We start from the raw sequence: 19,200 nt of genomic DNA on the forward strand, positions 1-19,200 counted from the left end.
CTGAAAAAAAAAAAATCCTACTAAGTCAATTAATCTATTACTGGCTATTAAAATGCTCAGCAGATAGAGCTGCCGGTGGGGTAAGTCTTCTCAATGCAAATCAACTTGTCTTGTTTCAAGATAATGACACACACCCACTAGCAATTATGTAAGAAAAAAAAAATAATAAGGAACTATTTGAGAATAAATGGCCTGCTAAAAAGGACATTTTAGCAGTGAATATGCTTTACACATCTATATGTGGCTGGATATCCCCTCTAGAAATCATAATGTGGAACATGGTACAGATCAGAACATTTTCCATGGAGCTACTGAAGTAGAAAGAGCTCCTAAGTCCGATGTAGATACTGTAATTGGTTGATCTCTGATGTGTAACAAGACAATTGAAATTCTCAAACCTTAAAGCAGAAAAAAAAGGAAAAGGTTGGAATGAGGCCATGGTGGTGCAGCCAATCAATGACAAGCTGTGTGAATGAAGAAATAAATCAAAGAGTAATTGAAAGGGAAAGCTCTGACTTGTATAGTAATATGGATGATGGATGCTTTTATTCTCTTTCTGTCTTGTAAAGCAGTGGTCCATATTGTGTTTGAACAGCTTACACTCAAGAAGAACTGTAATGGACATGAGAATGGATGAGATCCTTTTACTGTGTTTTTATAGGGGCTGAATGTCGCAAAAAAAAAAATAAGAAAACTTATGTGCTATAACAATTGGAGCTCACCAGGGAGGCATAAAACTTTGATGTGTCTGTCTATTAACATTCACAGCCAACTCAATGATATCTTTATAGCTTTGAAAGCTTCTGGTGAATCACAAAAGCATCTATGGTCTAATGACTAACATATAAAATAGCAGCAGCAACAACAAATTATGTCTAAGAGGTGGTTTGGCTTGTGATGGAGAGAATGTGCGAGGTTGAAGGAACACCAATGAGGCAGAAAACGTTGAATTTGGTGAGAGTGTCTCTGTTTTAATCACTGTCACCACACAGCATGACTAATTTAAGCTAGTTACAGATACATCCACTGAAGCAGACAAAAGTAAAAGAAAATACCTTCAGGTTTACGTGAATTGTCTAACTTCTTGTTTAATGTTTGGTTTTCGAAAATCATTCTTGAGTCAGCATTTTAGCTTTGTGTTTGCTGGTCTAAATACCTTATATTTAACAGAAAAAACACTATAAACTTAGCAGAGTTATTAATTTAGTCATTAGCTCAGCTGCAGTTTGAGGTTTAAAACTGGTTTAAACCTGTGTTGTCTAACAAAATCACCATATTGCTGTGTCCTCAGAAGCTGTGGTTTAAACTTGAGGATCTTACAAAAGTTGAAAATTTCATGGCGGACGTGAAAAGACCCAGAAATGTAGTATCTGGAACTGAACCGGACCCATCCTTTGTTTGATCTGCTGCTAACATTACCTTTGCTAATTTGCTGCGACCTGTGCTCCCTGAGAAGAATCTGTTGTGGCTCTTGTGGTTCTTCCGCTTTATTTTTGAGCTCATAGTTTCTCATCCAAATCTGTTGCAAAGTTACAATACATTATAAAGAATGGGACCTGACTGACAGTATAAAACGTGGATCCAAACCCATGTGAATCCTAGGTTGAGGTCTTGGGTCCTCTGGTTCGGGTAGATACATGAAGACCTGTTGTTTACACTGTACCATCTAAGGTCATCCTATATGAGGTTTAACATCATAACCTTCTATATAATGGCTGATCTTCTCTGGTAACGTATGAGGAATCGCCTTTTTTGCTTAGTAAGATTATCAACTGAGGGAAATAACCCAGAAGTAAGTCGATGTAGCAGCTGTCATAAGAGCTGTTTGAATTCTCTGAATGCTCAGGAAAGGTGCTTCGATGCTTCCTTTCGTATCTCTTTCGGCATAGGATACACTGGACCACCCTTCACTAAAGAATAGGAGATAATATCATCCCACAATTCCCTGCAGTGGTAACATCCAAAGCGATGCACCATTCAGCCGTTCACGTAAACAAACAACATGCCACATTACACATCCACAGTCTGCTTATAACAACTTCACAGTCAAGTTAACTTTTCAAGGTGTTTACTGAGTTGTGGTTCTTAAGCTATTACATGCATAGGCTCACAATCAGATCATAATCAGCACCATCCATCTGTCTTTGAAGAAAACGCAATGAGGCGTTTTTAGCCAGATGATGTTTTTGATTCAACGTGGCTGAAACTTCAAAATGATATGTAGATCGTAGGCCTGACATGTTATGATGCCTATTTAACAATTACGCAACCATAATAATTTGAGAATGTCTCACATTTTACAGCAAACAGCGAACGTGAACACCGAGATGCTATATCTCAAAGCAACCACAGCAACCACACAGTCAGGACTAATGAATGAGAGCAGCATGGTCTCAGACTGGAGATGTGGCCCAGGAGCAGTTCAGCATAGTTCAGAATAATGCAGCGCAGTGAGGATACAGATGTTTCACAGAGGAGACTGATAAACCACAGAACTGCAGAGTAACATTAGGTGTCATGGTCAAAGGAAGTTTTTATTACATTTCTGTTCTAATTCAAACACCCCCTCTTTGTCTCTGCTCTGAGTTCATGTCACACATTTTATTTTTATTTTTTCAACATTGGATTTTTTTTTTTTTTTTTAATAATGCCTGGTTTAAGGGGTTGCTGCAGTTACCTCACCACTCCTGCTTCCCACATCCATATATTCCTTTTTCATATCAATTCCAACCTTGGTAATGAAGTAATATTTATCACCGGGGTGTCCATGTTTAAAGATGGATGAAACCTGGTTAGATGAGTGCACAGGACATCATTTTTCGACTAATTAACCAGACCTCAACTCTGCCAGTCTTTTCAGATTCAGCTGCTCACTTCTGCTCTTACCTGCTGTTCCAATCACTTGACCTGCCCCTCCCACCTACTCACCTGTCTCTCATCTGCTTAGTCAGCCTATTCATCCTAACCTGTCTGCCTGTCAGTCATGCTTTTGGGTTAAAGCTTGATGCTTCTCTGAGCCATTGCAGTATCAGCAGAACTGTTCATCACCATCGTTCATTACCTTCCAAAAATATTCAGAATGACCTTTTGTATTATCACTAATTTAACTGTTTCACATTAGACATATCATTACCTCTTTACCTCTTAATCAGTTGTGAGCGAATAATTGTGTGTTTTCACATCAAGGAGTTAAAAATCAACATTGTCATTCAATTGAAGCCCTGTTCCTGGTGACCTGCCCCCTTAACAGAAAATAAAACTGTACTTTTAAGAAAGAGCAAGCTGAAATAAAATGTATATTATGAAATTGACCACATAACAATTCATAATAGTGAGCAGGGTTTTAATAATTTACACAATTCATATGATTATTTCATCTCTTTTTATTCATTCATACTGGATATTTGGAGGCTCCACAGACAATAAAGTGTGTCTTTTATTCTTTTCAAGCTGCAGTCAGTGCAGGGATTCAGGCTGTTAATTCACCCCAAAGTCTGCTTCGTTAACATCCCATATACTGTACATGATAAAAAAAAGAAAAAAGAATGGATTCATTCATGTTGCCTCCTGTATAAAATGTGTGAAGTGAGTTGTCCCATGCTGAAAACCAACAGAGACCATATACTGGATGATTATTTCAAGGCAGTTTATACTGTTCTCATCGGAAGTGGATTCCATAGCTACTCCAGCAGCTGACGTCTCTCTGCACCTTTGATCAGTATTCTTTCATCTTTTGTGAGCCTGGGACTGGCACAAAATTGCTGCATAGTATGATATACGACATTCCACTTCAGCAGCGCATGAAAAATAAATTAGATTTCCCTACACATTTCCTGATCAGCCCCCCACCACCACCAGCTCTCCCTCCTTTCATCACACCTGCTTCTGTTTTCCCGATCATGCACGTGGCAGCTCGGCTGAAAAACCAAAAGCAAAACTGAAGGTGTGTTCACACCAAGTGTGTTACAGAGGGTTTGCTCAAAATCTAGACTGTTTACCTCTGTATACGTATATACATGCTCCCACTTGGTGACATCATTAAAGGGCACAGTGTATGTTTCCATAGTAAAGCCGATGACACTGTACATCTGTGCTGAACCAAATGATGCTGCGGCTATAGACTCCATGGATGACTGTCTCTTGTCAATAAACAGATGGATGACCAATAATTTATTGCATTCAAATCAGGGCAAAACTGACATCTTACCAGTTAGTCCTACAACAAATCTGTTTTAAGATATGCTGTTTTATAGTCTTGGTAATTTAACCCCCTGGATTAAATTTGAGGTTCCCACATCAACGAGGTGGCGAGAACGTCATTTTTGCAACCTTAAAATGGCATTTACAAATCATTTAGCAATCAAAGAGATGCAGAAAAAACGATTTTTGTTTTTATTTCAAGCTGACTCGATTACTGTAACACATTATCAACTGCCCCCCCCACCCCCCCAAAAATATAAAACAAAAAAACACTGAGAGACTTCAGCTGATTCAAAACTCTGCAGCTCAGCTATTAACCAGAACCAAGAGGAGAGAGCACATTAATCCAGTTGTTGCTGCTCTGCACTGGCTTCCTGTAACATTCAGGATTGATTTTAAGGTCCTCCTGCTTGTATACAAAGACTATAATAGTCTACAACCAAAACACTTTGCTGACTCCTCTCTGCTGCTGTTTTTTTTTTTTTTTTTTGGAGATTTCAAGCAACAGCCGAAAGAAAATCAGGGATGCAGACTTTGTCAGTGACGCCCCAAAGCTCTGGAACAAACTACCTTCAGATATCAGGGAAGCAGCTTGCTGAATAAGAAAGCTGAAAACTTATTTTAAAACTTATCTCTTCACTTTAGCCTTTATCTAGCTGTGACTTCCTGATACAGTTCTGAAACTTTTTCATTTTCCCCCCACACTTGCTGCTGCACTTCTTTTTAAATGCTGTAGTCTACTTGATTTTATGCATTCTGCTATTAGCTTTATTATCATTATTATTCAATAGGTTTTTATTTTCCATTCCATTCTCCATCAGTTATGGCATTCTATCCATGTTTTATGTCCCTTCATTGTCTGTTTTTATGTGAAACACTTGGTGTATGTAATTTCTGTGTTGTAAAGTATTTTGAGCTGCATTGCTATGCAAATGAAGCTTTTTATTCTGAAATGGGATAAAATCCTGACAACAAACGATGATCTAAAGCATATAATCTTTTTAGTGATGAGTTCTTTGGCACTTTCAGTGAATCCTTCCTGTGTGAAAATTGAGCCATCAAACCTAAAGCTTGTGAATCTTGGTTGACTAAAGACTAACCAATCCCCGTCCCTTCAATTTTAATTATTATTCCAAATAGAGAAATAAACTTAATTACATGCTGAGGAAATAAAAAAGACAATATTATCAACATAGATTTAATATATTTAAAAATGGTAAAATTTTGCAGGTTAGTCTGTTGAACTTGGAGTTAGCATGTTCCATGGCTAACGTGGCTAGCTGTGTTTGTAAATGCACTTGATAGACATGTGCTGTGGTACACTGACTGACTGCACTTATGTAATATAGTTTGGGTTTTCAGCCACATAAATGCTGTTGGGATGCCTAATCCTCCCTCTTGTTGAACTCTGAGAATAAATCAAATTACATTCACTAATTAACCTACATTATGGGGCAGGTTCCTCCTTCTATGTGGATGGGGGCCTAAACCTCATTTTCATTCCTATTTGGTGCCAATAAACACATCCGTTTTTTTCAAAATCATTGTTTCTTTCTGAAGATATGTTCCCTTACTTTGCTAATAGAGTGAAAAGAGGCAGTGCCATTCTATGTCCCACTGTAGCTTTTTTAATATCAATAATACATTTTTCTTTGCAAAAAGATGGATAAGCTCTTTGCAGCACAATCCTCGGACCAGTCGTTGGCACTTTAGTTTTTCTAGCTTTTGCTTTTATGGAATGGTGTTCATCTTCAAATCTAACTCAGCAAGAAAGCAAGTAAGTATATCTCCCCGAATATCTGACTTTCTTTGACCTTGAGGCCTTAATAAGTCCATATCTGTCCTGCCAACAAGAATGAAAGATCTCTTAAGCCAGCGTGGACAAGAAATCTTTAATGTTCTCAGAGAAAAATGGAAATTTGAAGCTGAATGATACTAATGACAAGTAAAATGACCTTTGTGGGTAAAACTGGTGGAGTGTCCCTTCAGCATTTTGTGACTGTGAAGTCAATGCGTATCTAATATGATTTTCATCCTAGAAGCCATGTGTAAGCCCTACTTCTACACACAAGAAAAGCCACTTTAAAAACAGATTTACTGTATACTGTTAAGCCAGCACATGCATAGATCATAGGTGTCATGCTGCTGGAGTGCACTTTTTTTTCTCCACGTGAGCAAGTGGTATATTTGCATAATCCATCTGAAATTCATATACATTTTTGAAGATCCTTTAGTGATGGTTTCCTTGCACCTTGCATTGCTCTCCTTGCACGACATATATGTCATGATTCATTTATTAAATAACATGGAAGAAAACATTCCGCTGTTGCCAGTAGCTGCTGGTAGCCTTTAAGCAGCATTGTGAATTAAATTACTTTTTCTCCATCCATAGCTGGCTAATGTCACCCCGTGAAGATGAAAAGGCAGCAAAACATCCGTTCATTTATCCCTCACTCTTCTGATGGTTTCTTTGTGGTGCATTTGCAAAGAAACGTTAGACAGCCAGCCTGTTAAACTTGGCCAGCTTGTGCTGAATCCACAATGCCTGCAGGAATTAGTTACGTTTTCATAGCCTCGCTTATTAGGTGAGTGTGACCTCTGCCTACACTGCAACTTTTCATCAGAGTGGATGTGGATTCCAATGCGCCTTCATTTGCTCGGCACAAGCAAGTAAATGAAATCATTCAAAACACAAACAACTCGTGTTCATTCGCCTGTATTTCTTAATGCCATGAGAATTATAACCTAGTACATTCATGGTATCCCCTAATACTAACATGATATTGCTACTCATACAATCATTTGAACATTTCACCCTGTGGTCAGTTGTAGTTGACTAATGCATGTAAACTTTCCACTGTAGCAACAGCGGTTACACAACCTTCAAAACCACAAGCAGGCATGCCTGTGTGTCATAGGTGCGCTGCGGTACTTAGATGAATAGTACTACACCCCTGATTGTGATAGGTGGTCAATTGTGCAGGACTGCAGTGTGTAAAGTATAAAATTCACTTTAATTCACTTTTTCTCCAGCAAAGACACTACAGATGCAGGCAGGTGCAGACTATAGTGGGAGCATGGGGACTGTAAGTGAGTAGAATGACACAATAAATATACTGCATAAAGTTTAATATGCATGCTTATAATGTGAGTAGGAGGTGCTATTAGCTCATTTGATTTGTTTGTTTGTTTGTTGGTAACGATTCGTATGAGTTGGGAAGAGAAAAAAAAAAAATGTAGACAGGACCATTATCATAAAGCATGGACCTGACCTGATTTAATTATGTCATGTGGCATTTTTTCTTTTCATGAGACAGTTTTATATGTTTGCATAACTACGACTGCATGCTAACACTAAAAAAATGATTCTTTTTCCACATGCTAAACACCAGTCCTGGGTGAAAGATAGAGAGAGTATGAGAATAATTCACCTACCAAATCCACAAATCTGATGTTAAAGGCTCAGGTTTATCACTTCCCCCTGAGGTTTCTGTCACTTTTATCATGTTAAAGGTCCTCTGAACAGTGAATATCCTGCCAAGGCCTGAGGTTGCTTTGTATGTGCTTTGATAAGAAAGGTCAAGGACTTTCAAGGGTAATTTCAGGCCTCACACCCATTTCTATGTTAAAAAGAAAAAAAAATGAATGGAAAAGGCAAATCTTACCTATATTGTGTGGTATTGTGCCATATGGTCCCTTGGAAAACACCTCAAGGCCACACATTCACTTTCAAAGAGCACGATGAACAAGAAGCCTAAAGAAAGACGTAAGAGAAAGTTGTTAAAAGTCCGAGAGGTCATTTCCCATTATGATGTAGGAGGTAAGGCACAGGAAATCAAACAGAAGAACATGTGAGGTCAGGCAATGTGCATCGACTGGAGAATACTGTATTGAAAACTCTTACCTGTGTGAAAAGGTAATGGCTCACACATGTACATGTACATATTTGACCTCTGTGACAACATGAATAACATGTTAACCTCTGGATTGTGACACAGTCTGACACACCACCTAAACAATGCTTACGTTTATTTGCTGTGAGCCAGTCAACCACTAAGCTACGAAACCTTTTACAATTCAGGCAGCACTATTATGATTTATAAGGAATTATCTGCTTCTCAAACAAAAGCCTATAAAAACCTCCTTAAAGCACCGTGTAGGAGGGAAGGAGATTAGATTGGTTTATGGAAAGTTATTGAAATAGAGCACAGTGGGGTGTTTGTGCAGGGCCCCGGCTCCCAAGTGACATTATAATCTCAGCAATGACTGAATGCACATTATTCGTCTCTTTTCTCTTATTTTTTGGTGGCCAGTCGTCCCTACAAGCTGTTTGCCTTTCTAAACACACAGAGCTGAGAGCTGTATTGTTTGTTTGCTGAGCAAATATGTGAGGGAGTAAGAGTGTGGGTGTGCATATACATGCCTGAATATGTTCCTGCTCAGCTTCATGTACTGTATGAGAAAAGGACGCTTAATTTCCAAGGTCATGCATTTAGAAATGGTTGGGTTGTTACATGTAGCAATGCTCTCAAATGGAATACAAACATATGGTCTCCTAAAGTAATAAATGGAGCTGCCGATGTATGCAACTCTGAAACGTGACTCTGTTGTATTCGTTGTTGAGGGAAATAATAGTCCATTGATGGTAAACATCTTTATATCCCACTCAGCGTTCGCCCTTTGATGTGTTTATATGCTTCTTCTGTCATGCATTTGCCCTCCCACGCAAGAAAGACATGATCCAGCCTCTCGAGCCTTCATTTGACTGACTCTTTTATATGCTTGCACTACTTGTTCCCCCTCCATGCTTCTCTCCGGGGACTCATGACACACCTCGCTCTCTCAGTTCAGATTCATTGCTGTGTTTCTGTGCTGATGAACTTGCACAGGATGTCAGTCTGATGAGTGGAAGGCTTGCAAGCGTACCCCCAACGGTGCTTTGATTTCTGGGGCAGAGTTTGCTCATCAACAGTTTTCTATCGACCAGGGGACCCTACAAAAGAAGAACATAAGCCTCCATTTTTAGTGGGTCACTGGCTGAGCTTTGTCTGTCAATCGCGGCGTTAACAAAGCCAACACATTGTCCACTGCACCCTCACCTAACAGACTGTAACACTACTCAAACTTTTCCCGATTGGCAATGTTTAACATGAAATGGTCTGAGAAGGTGGATGGTGGGTTGATGCTGATCATCTGAGATTTGCCCATTCGAGAAGTTATTATCAGCCTTTAAAGAGCAGCATCCGGATAATCCAAACAACAGACTATTAACCCACTGTCATTAGCTGTGTCCGTTCAAATTCCATTTAAAGGCAATGCTTCGAGAAATTACCTGCTGTGGTGCACATTTCAAGACAAACAAAGTGACTGAGGGGACTTTAAAAGATGCCAAGGCAACGCTGTGGCTTTCTAATAACACAACAAGCCTATCCATAAAATTCATAACGCATTTGAAATCTTGTTTATTTAACCTTTTTTTTTTTTGGTGACATGCTGCAACAATCTCATCCAGAAGCGGTTCCTTTAGGAATCAGCAGCTTGATCATATGGTTTGACTGTATTACAGTGTTTCCTCAGCAGCTCAGCCTGGATGAGGATGAGGTGAAATGTTAACTCATCCTATATCTGCTATTCAAACAGATATCCAACACAGTAAGCCTGCAGTCTTTCAAGTAAATGGTGACAAGGAAGACAACTTCAGGTCACTGAAGCTCAGGGAATCAATGCACAGCCATTACAAATGTACAGTTCATTACCTTGGGATAGCCCTATTGGAGATCTATGGGTAGTGCTACATGCAAAAAGCCTATTAAGTGTTAATGCTTCTAAACATAATGTTTCAAAAAGACCAAATTGTGATTGTCCCTTGACTGTTGACCGATTGTTCTTTTGTGCCTGCTTTTGATTGAATTAGTGTTGTCAGACCATTGCAGGTTGTTATACAATGTACTGATTATATATTGTGGAATGGAATTATCAGCTGCATGCGTAAAAGCTAGTTAGTAGCTTAGCCAAAAACTAGCAGTTTCTTATAAGGTTGTCACTCATCTCATATAATGCAGAATCATCCTGTGTTGAAAAATCAGCGAATACCTCCGGCTCTAGCCTGCCCGTAAAAAGGAAGAGGCTGTCCATATACAGTTCAGAGTGGCAGACAGCCACGAGTGGCTAAGTCCTCTCAGAGGGAATGAGTACAAGGAAAACTTCATATTTTATCATAAAGTATGTGCTGTCGCTCATGGTGGACTGACCTGAAGCAACGTTCAGCAGAGGACCACCACATCCGAGCAGTGCAAGGGCAGAGGACGCACAGTGGAATTGAAAAGAAAAAGTGCACAGTGCAGCTAGAATACCAGGCTAACTGAAGACTTTTATCATCCTTCAATGATTTCAACATTCTGTTTGTGCTGAACTCTAAACATGGCTTATTGATCAGTAAAACCAGTAGTCACAGAACATTTATATCTAGGACTTTAGATAAGCCATGTGGGTTCTGTTTTATCCAGAATATAATGGTCCATGGTATTTAAAAAGAAATCTGAGACATGTAAATAAACAATGTTTTTCACTCAGTGGTCATCTGTCCTCTTAGCCCTGCTGGTCTTGGACATCTTCACAAGTGTATCTTTGGGATCCTGTTAAAGGTCTCCAGCACGTCTCGAGCCAAGTGAGGGGCAAAATTTTTATACATAACACACACACAGACTCCTTTGAGGTTGGCATCAGCGACAGCATCCAACACATCTGCCCATGCTGTAATTCAGTGCAGCAAAATGATTTGGTTTCTGTTGGCATCGGAGGGCATTCATCGGCACCATCAGTCTGGATGTTCTCCACCAGCCGTATCCTCTTGCACCGCTAACGCAGCTGCAGCCTCGGCCTCTCTGCTGATTGCTTCATCCTCTCTCTGCTGCATTTTTTAAGATGTTTTTTTTTTTTTTTGATGGAAAAGTTACGGTACTTCAGACTATAAACCTGTTAAATGAAAATAATAACTGAAAATAAACTAATTGAGGTCCAGATTTAGGGGGAAAAAAGCCCCCATTATGATCAGATTACTGTTAAAAAGATTTGACATAGTTAAATATATTGAGTATTGAGAGAAATTAATAAAAAGTGTCACACTATATATGCTGTTCAGATATTTTCAGTAAATAGAACACCGGTGTGTGGTAGAGGGAAGGAAGCGATGCGAAAGAAAAGCCTGAGTAATTTATTTAGCTTTTCTTGTACAGTGGCAAGGCTACAACCTGTCGGGTATGTGTAGGTCTTAAACAATTACATAGAATCCACTTCAGCCATCAGTCAGCACGGGAATAAGCCAAAAGTCAGAAATGGCAGGATTTACGTCAAGGTGAAGTATTTTCATTTCATTTCAAAGATCAGTTACCGTACCAGTCTAACTCTTCGAGTGTACTGTAAGTGAGTGAATCTTTTTTCTCTCTTTTTCAGTAAAATCCATCAGGAGTAAACAACAGCCCCTGGCAGCTGGCACCCGTTTTGCATTCTGGCTCAAACTGAAAACCCTCCGCTTTGTGACCACAGTACGTTGGTGTTTTATTCTGCATTTCAATTCCCTTCAACTTACTCGTCAGTTTACACCAAAGAGTCTACAACACATGGTGTCATCCGCATTACACATCATTGAGTCATTAGCAACTGGCTCGCACTCAGCTTCAAAAGCAGACAGGGAGAACGCCTCTTCCACAGCCGTCCTCGGACATTACATGCGTGTCAAAGTTGTTAGTAGGAATGAGGCAACAGACAAACTGCAACCTCAGTGACAAGCCAAGTTCCCCCTCTGCAAAAACATCCCACATTGCACCTCCTGTGGAGAAGTGTAATCACATTTTCCGCAAGGGTGGTTCTAGTGCCCGTGAGAAAAGGGTTTATCGAATTCGCACACATTGTCATTACGCAGCCCATGTGGTTTCCCCTCAGTATCTGCGGCCACTTATATCCAACCAGTGCAGAGCATCAAGGCTAAGAAGCACACACACACACGCACACACACACTTATGTCGTTATGCAGAGTGCTTGAGATAACACAGAGGAAAATTTCAAGGTAGGTTGGGGCTGTGTTGAATTGCATTTGGTGGGATTGGGAGGACACAACAGATTTACTGTTGAATCCTTGAAGCGATAATTTGCTTAATTTGACACTATTTTTCTACTGTCACTAATTTATTTATAGTGATGATGATTATACTTTTTCCACAATGTAAAAAAAAAAAATCATCCATTTTGCTTGTCATGTGCATTAATAATTCTTTGAGTTGTTTGTCATTTTAGCTTGTGAAGTCTGTGGAATTTCAATTATAAAGAGGCTTAGCACTTCATAATTTCACAAGCATGAAGCTGGACGACTTGCAAGTGACAGATACTAATAGTATTATTAGACGAGATACTAGTAGACTAAGAGTCTGCAGCCATGCTAGTGACTCGAAGGCTGTACAGAGCCCCAGTGGTACTTTGAACTAAATGCTAACATCAGCATGCTAACATGATGCCAATGACTATCAAATTAATACACAGTTTTTCTGAGCAATGTACAGTTGTATCAGAGGCAGGCAGCCATGGGGGAGTGATCTGACATGCATGGTTTGCGGAAAGATGTGAAAGGCACTGCACTGATAAAATTGATCAAATAAAATGAATTTAATATATAATTAACAGATAATGATTTCCACACAACTGCATACAACATAGTCACTGTTTCTTTTCCAATGACAGAAAGTTGACTTCGTGAACAAAAACAGCATTGAGTTTTGACTTTCAACTGTTCGCTGACACTGAATCTATTGGAGGCCACGACCACTCCAACTCCCCTGCCCCAACTTCCACCCATTCTCATCTGGTCCCCCTATATTTTGGCCTGGGCCAAAGTAGTGGAGAGACCAACTGGCATTGGCATCACTTTAGCCGTGCTAGCAGCAGGGCTGAAAAGGAATCAACCAAGAGCAGGAGAGGCCAGGAAATCCTGGCTTCAAGCCTTAGTATGGGTCAAGCTCCAAAGATCTAGATCTAGAAACTAGATCTTATACTTTCTATAATTCGGCTAAATGGTGCCTTTTTTGACCCACCTTGCCTTGGTAAATCCCCACATCTTTCTTCAAGCTCTAAAGCAGGCTTTGATTTGGGGAAAGCTCCTTTTTTTTTCTTTTTCTTTTTTTTTAATACTTTATTTTTTTCTGTCATTCAGGTACATTGGATGATGCATATAGGACTTGTTGGTCACAATGTGATACACATTAATATTCACTTTTGTTTCACAATTGCGTTTATTATAATTTCAGTTGTCAGACTCTTTGTCATTCAGGTATGTAACCCATTTAGTCCAGTACTCTTCTCCCCTTTCTTTCTGTAATCTTAAACTGAATGTCATAAGTTCCATATTGTGTATGTTGTTTACAATATCTATCCACTGGTTTAGGGTGGGGGGTTCTTTAAGAAGCCAGCGTCTTGTTATTGCCTTCTTACTGGCTACCATGAGAATTTTTGATAAATATTTGTCTGCAGCATCCAGAACCTTGACTATGTTTCCCAAATACAAAGAGAGACAAGTGAACTCAATATCAAATCCTAATATACGCGTAATGGCGGCTTGAACATCAGCCCAGAAAGACTGCAAGGTGGGACAGGACCAGAAGATGTGGGTATGATCTGCCATTAAGTTCCCACATTGTCTCCAGTATTGATTCTGAAGTCCAGTTTGTTTTGATTTTATTTTCGGGGTTATGAAAAATCTCACACAGTTCTTCCTACAAAAGTCTCTCCAACGTTGTGAATTTGTAGTGGTCGATGATGAGAGACCATTCCTTCAGAGAGATTTGGGGAAAACTCCTTTGAAGCCACAAAACACATTACAGAAGGAAAAAATGCTAATAACACAAACCAATTGCCAGAAAGATTCTTCATATTTTTAGTTAGATATTTATATTCATATTAAATTCTTGTTTTCTGAATCGATCTGCAAAGACCAACTATGGAATGTTACAGTTATAAAAAAGGTCTTGGCAAATTAGCTATAATTAAAGTATGATTAGACTTAGGCACCTAAAACACTAAGAAAAAGGCAAAGATCCTGGTTACAATTGCAAAGGCAAAGATTCAACAACAACAAGGTTCAAGAGATTTCAACTCAGCTGAACACCTAGAGATCTTCACTACCATCATTAAAACACCAAATGAAAGAATGTCCTTCAGAGGAATGCTGTTCATCCATTCAGTACTGTTGTAAAGACCAAGGACTATTTAAGATGTTCAGGATGTTCATGGCAGAGCAACAACTTTGTTGGTTTCTCCAAGCAAAAATAAAACGAAATCCACTGAGAATAAACTAAGCAGAACATCACTTGTTTAATGTTCAGTCTGTAACCTCCATCGTTTCTCAATTATAGATCTAGAAGTGGGCTAAGAAGTTTTGTGGCCTGTTTAGAAGTACAAACTATGTCATCCCTGACGTCTAAGCATGGAGGAGTAGAAGTATGTTTACTCCAGTTAGGATGACACAGGCAGACTGGCCATCTGGAGTCTTTTTTTCACCAGCAGGTTGGTGGATGTGTGGGCCAGCAGTGAGCCGACCGAAGTTTAAATAATGTCCCACAGTGACTCTGGCTAATGGTTGTCACGAGCAACCCCAATTCCTCTTTCTACCCACAGGTAATGTTACTTTGGTGACATACGATATGAGTGACAAAATGTAAAAATGAAACGTGTAAAACTTAGAATAAAAATTGCAGGAGACCAGAAAATACAAGGCAGACTTTAGAATTTGAGAAAACAAAAAACAAAAACCTAAAGCAAAAGTAGCCTAAAGCCACAAACTGATTCATTCACTTGGCAGGACGACAACAACATTGCGCCTTACACCAGTGTACAGCTGCATATTGTCGTCACTAAGTCTAAGTGCTTTGTTCTCCTGCCTTCAAGTGTCTCCAGGATTTATTCCCTCCTGGTGAAATGTGTGCCAACAAAGATCCAGAGCTTCAGAATATGAAAAAAAAACAAAAACAAAACTGTCAGCTGTACAACCCCGATTCCAAAAAAAATTGAGATGCAGTGTAAATCATACATAAAACAGAATGTGATCATTTAGTAATACTTTTTAACATATACTCAGTTGATAAAAATATATACATACTGTAATACATTTTTTACAAATTTTCAAACAAGTTGGTACAGGAGCAACTAAAGACTGGGAAAGTTGTGGAATGCTCCAAAAAACACCTGTTTGGAACATTCCACAGGTAAACAGGTTCACTGGTAACAGGTGATAGTATCATGATTGGGTATGAAAGGGGCATCCTCAGTCGTTCACAAGCGAGGATGGAGGGAGGTTCAACACTTTCTGAACACATGATTGTAGAAAGGATATTTCTAAACAGTTCATTTGCAAATGATTGCATTCTGTTTTTGTTTCTGTTTTACACAAAGTCCCAATTTCTTCATGGCCAAGTCTAACCCTTTTTTGGAATTGGGGTAGTATAGTATAGTATAGTATATGGCAAGTGCCCTCTTCAATAAACGATCACTAAACCATGAGGTCAGAGAGAAGATGTAAAGAGTTCTGCAGCAAAGCACCTTAAACTTTTCTTTAAATATTGTGAAAGTGTGTCTAAAAAGATTGGAGGTGAATGAAACTAGATTTCATGGTTTAGGTTTTGTCCTCTCAGTGGCACCTGTAGCAGGACGCCTACACCAACGTAGACCTCTTACATTTTCTGTATTGGGCTATTTTTGATGTGAACATGGCCTGAGAGGGCGTCAGGATCTAAAGCAACTCTAACGTGTGCTCTGTGTGTGTGTGTGTGTGTGTGTGTGTGTGTGTGTGTGTGTGTGTGTGTGTGTGTGTGTGTGAAGGGAAAACACTGAAATAAAGTAGAAACATGGATGTGCAAATGTTTGCCTCTGGATTTACCTTCAGTGGTATTCTTGAAATCATGTGTTCTGGTTATGACAAAACAACCTCAACAAAGCCTCTGATTGCATTAGGAACTCACAGGTGCATATAGGTGAGGCAGAAACAAAGATAAAAACAGTCAGTCTCTATGTCTATGCCTTCTACAAGTCCACAAGTTTTAGGCACAACTATATGCTAAATATGAAAAAAAGCCTTTGTTGAAGGTGAGCTTAAAACCAAAAACAAGGTTTGGCAGTGTGCATTTTTTGTCAGTGTGTTACACATAAGGGCTCAAACAGGTGGTTACAAAGGCCACGCCCACAGAGGCAATCAACAGGTGTCATCATGTCAACTGCCCACAGGTGTGTCCTGTCTGAAAGACAGCAAAACTGGACACTGAATCACTCATGAATCGTACCCCCGATACACTGAAACTGCTACAATTTGGGTGCAATCTGAAATCAAGAGGCTAAAGGGGTTAAAATCCTGTTTCCTACAGCAGACCAGGAATTGTACTTTCGCGTAAACTATGCTGCCTTTGACAGGTTCGGTCCTGTTGACATGTGAGGCTATTGGTTTAAACATTTGTGTTCTGAAACTCTTTTGTAGCCTCCACATCTTGTGTCCAATGTAAAAACAAGCACAGACGCACTTTAAATTACAGCATGGGAGACCATGTAAGAACACAGTTCATGAAACTATTAATGGAGCAAGACTTTGAGCTTTTCCATAGAGCTGCTTTGCTCATCTCATCCGATAGAGGATACTGGTCTTATTTTGAAGTTATATTGAAATGCTCAGTAAAACTGAGTAAAATCTACTTGATCTGTGTTGAGATAATAAAATGTATAAAGTCTCAGCAACAAAATCCCTCCGAATGAATATTAATGAGACCATAAGAAAACATTGAATAACACCAGTCTCGGTACATTTAGAAAAGTACATTATTTTGTTGAGCAACTTCGTACTCTTATCATTTCCTCTATATAATCTATTTTCACTTTTGACTGCATCTGACTGTGTACTTATGTCAGACATGATGTAGTTTACATGTTTTCTACACTGTAAACATATCTCCTCCTCCATTTACAAACACAATATGCCTCAAGACTGTGTCTTATGGCTGCCTATGCCAATTTGTGAGTTGAATGGTTACCTTTGAGCAGTCAGTGTGCACAAACTGACTGGAGCTTGTACTTAAACAGGAAATGCACTCTTGAATTCATCCCTCACAGGGGCTTCAGAGTGAAGCAAATGAAATATTCGCTGAGTAAATATTCATTGAGTGTGGTGGACGTTTGACCAGGCCCTTGGATAGCCTTTGTTCTTCCAACAACAGGCTCATTCTGTGCATGCAAAGCCATTCTATTATTATATCATTCCAGTTTTTAAGTCACTTCATTGACTCCCACTGTACGATACAAATCAACTTCGGAACTTTGCTTTGATGTGAATGAGGTGTAGATTTATTAAGAAATATTTTCTTTAATTCCAACAATAAAGATGTGACATTAATTGGGTAGTGATAATGGAAAGCACACCAACAAAAATGTTGGTTTCTGAGTAGATGTTGTTATTTGTCTTTTTACATGAAACACTCAGGACAGGACACAACATTCCCCCTGTGTATTTCCATTTACTGTGTCAAAATGAAATGAGAATTCTTTAGCTTTTTTTTGTCTTTATAGCTGATTTTTTTTTTTTTTTTTTTGCAAGATTAATTCTCCATTGGTCTATTAGAATCAAATAACAGCACAGAGAACAAAATGAGGAGGTGTATGTATTGCATTTCTATGCCGTCACACTTGTCATAACAAATTAGCATGTCTACTCAAGTGTCATGTTTCCATCACTGCTGATCAGAGCTGAAACCGATAAATCCCCTTGACTACTGCACAGTCCTTTGTAGACCGCTTCATAGTCATTTGAAGACCACTGCACAGTCGTTTGACCCATGAATGAATGCTGATTGTACCTTTTCCCACTGAAGACAGGTGTTAGTGGGTGTTAGTGGATTTTTTTGTCCAGAGTGAAAGCGATTTAACACAACTAAATGTCAGGTCAATAGCATTGTCCATCCAGCTGTCTACGCCACAGGAAACACTTTCAATGTGGAAGGCTGTCTGTCATGGCTGCCATCAGAGACAGTAGCCCCCACCCATGGTCATGCCCCAAAGCTATGGCTATGTGGCAACATTAACATTATTGAATATTATCAAAATGTTACAGGGTAACAATTTATCTGTAGGGCTGGATGATATATGATATGATATTGCAACACAAAAAAACTAAATATGTCTGTACCTTTGGTATGCGCATATATAAAAAAGCATATTTTACATAAAGTAAACGGATTGTACTTATATAATGCTTTTCTAGTCCCACTGACCACTGGTCCTTTAAGACACAAGCCAACATTCACCCATTCACACACTGGTGTGCCACCTGTTCATTACAAGCAATGAACACACACACATACACACCAAGAGCAATTTGGGGTTCAGCATCTTGTCCAAGGGCACTTCGACGTGTAGACTGTAGGGCCAAGGGATGGAACCACTGACCATGTAATAGGTGGACAACCGCTTTACCTCTTGAACCACAGCTGGTCACCTACTGGAAATGTTTGGAACCACATTGCATTTTCACTTGTTGAATTGAAAACATTTGAACTTGTTATTTTATCTTGCAACAATGCTTTGAATTGATCCACTCACGTCCTATACAGGACAGAATATTTAAATTAAGGTATAAAGATAAATATGTCAAAACATGGAGTTACACAGTTTCCTCATTTTCTTCGCTGTATGAAGAAAAAGAAAACTGTTGCGAAATACTCTGCTATTATCACCCTCCCGGTTCTTCATTTTAATACCTTGTCAGACACATTTAACTCCTCTGTCTGGTGCAGTATTACACACACATTCCCCTCCCTCTCTTGGATTAGAAAAAATCCTTACTACAATTCACTTATAAATAGAAAACCTCATCGCTCAGAACATATTTCTGATAGACAGCCAAAGCTGCTCAACTTTGTGATTCAGTCTCACAGTGGATGATTTGTATCCTGCCTGTCACCGGAGCTTTAGCATCGTTTT

At 39.2% G+C, this 19,200-nt stretch overlaps 1 protein-coding gene across 2 annotated transcripts in view; it reads right to left on the reverse strand.

Annotated features, from left to right (window-relative positions):
* The window catches only part of LOC143331526 (leucine-rich repeat and fibronectin type-III domain-containing protein 2), a 136,777-nt gene that overhangs the window by 40,336 nt on the left and 77,241 nt on the right, over positions 1 to 19,200 (reverse strand). For both annotated transcript variants that reach the window (XM_076748468.1, XM_076748466.1), the window contains one exon: positions 7,866 to 7,954. The gene's annotated coding sequence lies outside the window, so the exon portion shown is untranslated. The remainder of the gene's footprint in view (positions 1 to 7,865; positions 7,955 to 19,200) is intronic.

Source organism: Chaetodon auriga, chromosome 14 (genome assembly GCF_051107435.1).
Source record: "Chaetodon auriga isolate fChaAug3 chromosome 14, fChaAug3.hap1, whole genome shotgun sequence".
NCBI classification, from domain to species: Eukaryota; Metazoa; Chordata; class Actinopteri; order Chaetodontiformes; family Chaetodontidae; genus Chaetodon; species Chaetodon auriga.